Consider the following 7,722-nt stretch of genomic DNA (forward strand, 5'->3'; position numbering starts at 1 on the left):
CTAAGCCCGCATGTGTGGAAGCCCAGGTGCGCCCCTTAAAGACACTTTGACTTAATTGAAATAAGTAAACTCACCGTAAATCATTATTATGACATAAAGTGTCGACATTTTGAGGATAAAAGTCATAATTATGAATTAATGAGTCTAGTTCTGTCTAACAATCTTAAAACTTTTTGTTTGAATGATTATAACTTTTTAATCTTATAATTGTTTATGTTATGTTTATGTTTACTCTTTACCTCATATTTGTGATGTTTTATCCAGAAATTTGGATTGATCTCGTAATTTTGAGTTTTTATCCCATGATTATGACTTTTTTTCCTTATAGTTTTGACCTTTTTATTTGACAATTCTGATATTTTATGTCAGAATCCTGACAAATTCATCTCGTATTCATTATTTTTTAAAAATCTAACAATTTCTTTTTATAAAGATAATAATAATAATGCATTTTATTTGAAGGCACCTTTCAAAGCACTCAAGGACACCGCACATAACAACAACAGTACAACAAAAAACAGGGGACAATTTAGTGCAAAAATAAAAATGCAATTGCATAGTGCCGGCTGGGCACAGAATTCAGACTCCACAGTCCTCACCATACAAGAGGTCAACTGGGCCGCGTTAGGCAGCTTTGAGCTCCGGGGTGAGAATAGTGAAATAGAGTGGAATGTCATATTCATGACTTTTTATTTAATAACTATGGGTTTTTATCTCATATTTATTACTTTTTATCTAATGAATTTGATTTTTAAATCCATAATTTGGACTTTTTAATATTGTTATTTAATTTAATTTAATAATGTTTTTTTTCTTGTCTTTTTCTGGCAGAAACGGGCTTCCATACTATTTTGTTAAACATATATTAAATCCTGCATTAACCTTTAAAATTAGCAAGTTACACTCTGAATATTTGTGGATGTTGAATCTAAAGAAGGTCAGGACTCTCTTAGCATTCAGAATACCTTTTTACTATCATTTCAATCAAAATACTGATTAATAACCTATATCACTGGTGATTATGACACATGATGACACTCATTTCTTATTATGTTGTTTTCCTATCATTTTTGGTTGCCTTAAATGAAACAGCACCCCCTGGTGGCTGGTAAATGTCAGCTACAGCTACAGTGTTGGCTGAAGCCCAGCAGGCTTATTACAGTTATTTTGGATTGCATAAACACTAAAATCAAAAGTCGTACACAATTATAAAAACCTTACACTCAAGGAGCAAAACTCCGGACCAGATTAGCACAACTATAAGCACAATGTCAGCTTCACACTTTTTGCAAATGACTGCACACAGTAAATAGCAAAACACTAAACACACTTGTATACATTAGACACAGATGCATATCATGATGTCACTTCCTTGCAAATTCCAAAGCACTGACTTTCAAATGATCACACTCATTATCTAATTGGTTAAACACAACACTCAGGTGCACCAACACATGATTGCTTAATTGTAGACACACCAATCAGGTTCAAGCACTACAAAAAGGCAGCAGGTGAGTTCACCTGTCTTCTACCACAATGGAACGAGTAAGACGAGGAAGAGTAAGAATGAGAGGAGGAATTCAAAGAGAAGGAGAAGGAGGTGAAGGCAATAGGCCATGCCAGAGGTCAAGGCCGAGGTGGAGGTAGAGGAAGAGGAAGAGGACGAGGACGAGACAGAGGCAGAGGCAGAGGCAGAGGAAGACTGGAAGCAGGAATACATGCCCTAAGAAGGAGAGGACAAATTTATCAAATGAAATTCGGGCAACATTCGTTGACCATGTGGTGAACCACGGACTGACGCTGAGGGAGGCTGGACTGAGAGTTCAGCCAAATCTTAGCAGATATACAGTGGCATCTGTGATCAGGACATTTCGACAAGAAAACAGGTAAAAAGTAATCTTTCTACAAAAGTAATCAACTGCTTAGTATGTACCATATCAGCACTGTTCATACTGGTTCCTGTGAGATCCTATGTATTTCTTTCCACATAGGATTCAGGGGCGAGAGCGACAAGGAGGGAGGGGGCCTATTTTCACTCAAGAACAAGAATCTTGTCTTTCACTGTATTACAGAGAGTTTCATAGATGGATGCTGAAGAAATCCCACAAGAGTTTATCTACATCAATGAGGCAGGGTTTAACCTCACAAAATCAAGAAGGAGAGGCAGAAACATCATTGGCCACAGGGCTATAATCAACGTCCCAGGAAAGCGTGGAGGTAACATCACCCTCTGCGCTGCCATTACACAGAATGGGGTCCTCCTCCGTCATGCCAATATGGGCCCTTATAACACAGCTCACATTCTGACATTTCTGGACCAACTGCATAACATCCTCACAGTGAACCAAATACAACAGATGCAATACATTGTCATCTGGGACAATGTATCATTCCACCGCTCTGCACAGGTCCACAACTGGTTTCAGCACAATCCTCAATTTTCTGTGCTATACCTTCCACCATACTCTCCATTTCTCAATCAAATCGAGGATTTCTTCTCAACGTGGCGGTGGAAGGTGTATGATCTGCAGCCCCAGGCTCAAGTGCCCCTCATTGAGGCCACGGAGGAGAATTGACGCCATAGCCATTCAAGGATGGATTCGACATGCACGGCGGTTCTTCCCTCGTTGTCTTGCTAATGAAGATATCGCCTGTGATGTCAACGAAATTCTCTGGCCTGATCCAGCTCGGCGAAGAGATAATCCCTAATATTTTCCCTGCTGGATTTTCTTTTCTTTTTTTGTCAGTAGAATTGCTAAAAGTGTTTTAGGTTAAGCGCAGCAGTGTGTAACTGGTTCAGACAGAATTAAGTCATATGAAATATGTGTGTTTTCATATGGTAACATAATATCATTTTTATAAAGTAGTGTATAGTTTTTACAAGAGTGTTTCATTTTGCAAAGGATGTGAGGTGTTCTGCTAATTGTGTGTATGGTTGTGCTAATTGTGTGTAGTGTTTTGAAAAACCGGGCCCTCTATTCGAAATCATGCTTAAGCAATGGAAAAAAACTGTAATGAAACAACAGAGAACGTTAACTAGTTTTCCAGTGTTGTTGACCGCATCAGCGAGTTGACTGACCCAATCTGACCTCCCTCTGTCTTTTATCACTACCAGAACATTGCTATTCTATTGAGTGGGTGGCAAAATTTGTACTTTCTCGCCAATCAGCCAGTGGACCATAAAGTTGATTTTTGCACCCTGAAACATTTACTTGTAGGACTTTAGACCCTTTAGATGTTGCTAGAATTATTTTAAACAGTAGGTCAGGCTTATTTCTTCCTGAAGTGCAGGTAACTGGCCTTGGGGCAGTATATCAAACCGTAACGGTATCTTAATATCAATATCAGTGACTTTGTGGTTAATCGTCAGTGCTTTAAAACTCATGTCACAATAACACACTGGCCTATTTTACTTAAAGGACAAATTGCTGTGCATCAAACATGACGATTCTCCTGTTTTATACGTGTTTTTACACTCTAACATCTACCTCAGACACTTGATATGCACGCATGTAAATAATGTTTGGTTTATTATGTAAAAATCAAACACCAGCATACATATGAATAGCCCTCAAGCCATCTCTTCATAGTGTTGGTACTTTTTTTTCAGCAGTTCAATAAGGCCACCTGGTGGTGAAGGCCAAGAATATCTAAGGCATACTTTATTGTACAATGTCATTCTTCGTGTTGTGGCACCAGTGTAACTGTTCCTCACTTCACAAAATACACTGATGAAGTTGAATTTAACTGAACTGTAACAACACTGACCCTGATTACACTCTGAATTATACGTATACCTCGTTCCTCACGGAGGTCAGAGCAGGACAAATTAATAGAAAGAGCCCTTAAAGTTCCCTTGCTTGGTCTGGTGTCCACTTTTGTCATATTCTGCCATCATGTGGGTGCTAATCGTAAGTGCACCCTCAGATGATGGAGGGGCCCTCATCATGATGCATCACAGCCCACCGGTCACCTTAGATCCAGACGGATTATCCAGCAACGGTGACTGAGTTGTAGCGGGACGACCGGCACTCCTGGCTTTTTTGACACGGAGGTAGACGGTGTTCAGGTCAGGGACTTGATCTTGAGTAAATTGAAATATTTCATAAGCAACAGTGCAGGAACATTACACACATGCACGCCTGCTCTCTCTCTCTCTCTCTCACACACACATAAACACATACAAGCACCAACCACTGTGAAGATTTGTCCCTCATCTGTATCTGAAGGCTTTATCCAACCTTGCCCCAGTTTCCCCCTGATTTATTATAATTCCATTTTTCCAGTCTTTCAATCTAAAGATTTGTTCCTCCTCATTTTTAATAATGCGCAAGCAAGAGAGGCATGTCCCTGGGAGATTATGTGGTCGTCTTTGGCGTCTCGTCTTGATTACATCAGAGGAACCTGATTTGATTAGGAAGAAACCCCCTGTTTTCAGTACGCGCTCTCGTACGACCTCCCCGCTGTGCTGATTTCTTGCTTTGTCAGAAGGGATGATCTTGATGAATATGATCTGAAAGAGAGGGAGGGAGAGGGGGATTAGGTGAAAGGATTATAATTTCCAATGACGAGAAATAATAAGAAACAATAAATCCTAAGTAGATTTAGTTCTCAAGGAAACCCTGTTAGGGAAAATCAACAGAATAAGAGACAGGACAGAGGTATTAAATAGATACAGTCGGCCTGACCTGTTTGGTCTGAGAGATAAGTTCAGGGCTTCTTTTTGTCGTACAATCTCAAATTTAATGGAACCAGTGTAACGTTTGTACTGGTTCCGAATGAGTTTTACTGAGCAGCAGATTTCATCCAAACTTTATTCAACACTTTAAGTTTGAATTATGTACCTGCAAAATTTTACAGATAGCAGGAGCACTGCTGGGTCGATCTGCAGGAAATTAATCAGCAATCTTTTTGATATTACGTTAATTGTGTAACTTTATTTCAATGCTATAATGCGTAGAGCAGCAACAATAAGTCAATTAATTGATTAATCACAAGAACATTTATTGTAGACTATTTTCCAATCGAGTGATTGTTTCACGTGTGAGTTTCAGAATCATTCGAACTGAAGAAACCTTTCAAATAAGTGGTGAAACGTCTTCAGGAAACTGAAGCAAGTCTAGTTGGCTACGATACAGCACTTGGTGACACATACATGTGCAGCCTTAGATATAGAAGCAAGCCTCCCTTTACTGCCTCAACACATTTGATGAGTCAATTGACAGAACATAAAAATATATATATATATATTAATCATTTATGTCAATTCACCCCCCCCCCCCCCCCCCAAAAAAACCCCCAAAAAAGGTCCTGAACTGTAAAACATTTGCCACTTTTCTCTGTCATTTTTTTTTCCACAGGTTTTGACTGGACAGAAAAGATGTCAAGACAAAACACAACACTATCTTGGGCTGTAGGGGTAGGATTTTTTCACTATTTTCTGACATTTCTTAGAACAAATGATTAAAGATGATTGGAGGAAATGACTGTCGAACTACTTTGGTCATGGATTTCAATACAGCACAAATATAGTGATGTTTCCTTGATGTCTTCCAAGAGCATGGTGGGTTTTTTTGTCTGGTGGGGAGCAATACTGAGGAGACCAAAGAGCCAAAGCTCAAGGTAAACACATATCAAATTGATTTTAAATTATTCAAATGTATACAGTGAAAAAAAGTCCCAACAATATTAAAATCCAGAATAAAAGAGTCTCTAACAAAACTGGCAGTCCAGTGTAACTAAGAAAAGGTGGCAGCTGATCAGTCTACCCTCTTGCCACCATCCTTGTTCTGCGAGTCTCTTGGTCTCTCCAAGTCTCTGCCTTCTTTTCCCTCTTTTTTTCCACTCTGCTGTTCTGTGCCCGTCTCCTCATCTTTAACCTTTCAGCCAGGTGGTTGGTCCCACCCGTCGAATTGGTCCCTCGTGCCATTTTCGGAAACCCGATTGGTGGTTGCCAGTGCCTGTAACAAAATCAAGGCAGTCTCCAGGTGCAGGTTATCAGGCAATCAAGTCAGTTAAGGAGGAGTGCAGATGTCAAGCAGCGACGAGTGCAGACAAACCAATTCATAATAAAGCAATGCAATAGAAACAAACTCCATACCAATAAAAACACAGCACTCAACAGTATAAAATACTTGAAATACAGTCACTTCTGCCCTCCTGCAGACACAGGAGGGGGAAATATGCTGTACAGGCAACTATCTAAGTCTCACCGCATCTTCTCTGTTTAGTCATCTTTGTACATTTTGCTAATATTTCCAGTCATTAACCTCTCCTGTCATTTCAGATTCCTGCCATTCCCCACCTGCCCTCTAGTTGCCCCCACTGTGTCCTCGCCAGCACACCTGTTCCCCACTCCCTCTCCAGCTACACCAGCCCTTTATTCCCCACTCATTTGTCAGATTGTCTAATCTAATACCCGGTCTTAGCGGTCCATTCTCGTCCCTGTCCCTGCTTCGCGTGCCCTTGCTGACTCTTACCTGTTGCAGAACTCAGCCTGGTAAACAACTGATTGCTTTGAACTGCTCTGTCCTCTCAGTCCACCTCGCTGTGTGCACGACCATTACACTTTTACTGTCTCATAATTTATCAGCACATTGTCACCCTGCTCCTCTTCAAGGATCAAACTACATTAGCAGTCCGGTTGTTTTTACACTCTTAGAAGACACTGTGTGTATAACTTATGGCCATATTGCTGATGGATATACCCAGTGCATTGTCACATTGGGGACCTCGTAAAAATGGCAGCTGCTAATGCCTCTCTGCCACGAGGTCGCGGACGAGGGTTGTGTGTGAAATCCAGTGCAGTTAAAGACCCCTGCTACTCTTCGTGTCGCAGTTGTGGTGGACGAAGGCCTCCTCGCTTCATACTCATGACCTTGTCATCACATGCCGTTCCCAGGCCGCTCTGCTAACTAGGGGTCATCGGCAGGGCACAGCCTGAGAGATGGACGGTGCTGTGTGTTTGCATTCAGTGGAGAGGGAGGGGACAGAGTAATTGATAATTCTGGGCTCTGTTTTGGGAGGGGGGCGCATGGCAAGACCCTGTGTAATCGTTCCTTTATTCCCCCGAGCCAAGCCCAGGCGATATACAGTAATTCCACATTCCGTCTGGTGAACTCACTGACTGAGACAGTGTCTAGCATCCTGCCTCTTCCCTTGTCAGCCAGTTAGGGAGCCAAGCCTTAAGCCTTAACCTTAGCCTGTCTCCACTCCTGGCTGGGGGGGAATGTGACGCCTGCCCGCCTGCCCGCCCGCCTGCTCGCCTGCTTGGCCGTCTTAGCCCTTTGGGCTTTGCAGGCGCGGAGCCTCATCTCCCACTGTTTATCCATGTGTCTTTGCTTTGGCTCAGGCCCTACGCTGTAGGCCACTGTGGGCTGAGTGGGGTCCACTGCCCTGTGTCACCCACGTAAGCTCTGCTTTCACTGGAGGGCTTAGCGCCTCACCCCTCGGCCGCTTTATGAGCAGACAGCTGGGCTAATCTGTCTCCCTCTTCCCTCCTCTGTCTCCCTCTCTCTTTCTTCTTGGGTCTTTCCTCGTCTCTTCTTTGGCTCCTTTGGTCGTCTGTTTGTAGTCTAGTTTGCTCTCATGCCTTTCAAACGCCGACACTGCTGTTTCTGTTTTCTCAGCACACACACAAACACACAGAGAAAGAAACTCTTCATTTGTATGTCTCTGTGCAACACTTCCTGACTCATGAACATTCAAAAAGACCTTGAGAGC

The 7,722-nt window shown here is 42.0% G+C and overlaps 1 long non-coding RNA gene across 1 annotated transcript; it reads right to left on the reverse strand.

The window, feature by feature from the left end:
• Window positions 1–3,646: 3,646 nt before the first annotated feature.
• LOC115574627 (uncharacterized) lies at window positions 3,647–5,861 on the reverse strand. Its single transcript, XR_003982527.1, has 2 exons — window positions 5,769–5,861; window positions 3,647–4,513 (listed from the first exon to the last, which is right to left on the reverse strand). It is a non-coding gene; the product is annotated as an uncharacterized LOC115574627 (long non-coding RNA).
• Window positions 5,862–7,722: the final 1,861 nt, after the last annotated feature.

The sequence above is a fragment of the Sparus aurata genome, chromosome 22 (genome assembly GCF_900880675.1).
Source record: "Sparus aurata chromosome 22, fSpaAur1.1, whole genome shotgun sequence".
NCBI classification, from domain to species: domain Eukaryota; kingdom Metazoa; phylum Chordata; class Actinopteri; order Spariformes; family Sparidae; genus Sparus; species Sparus aurata.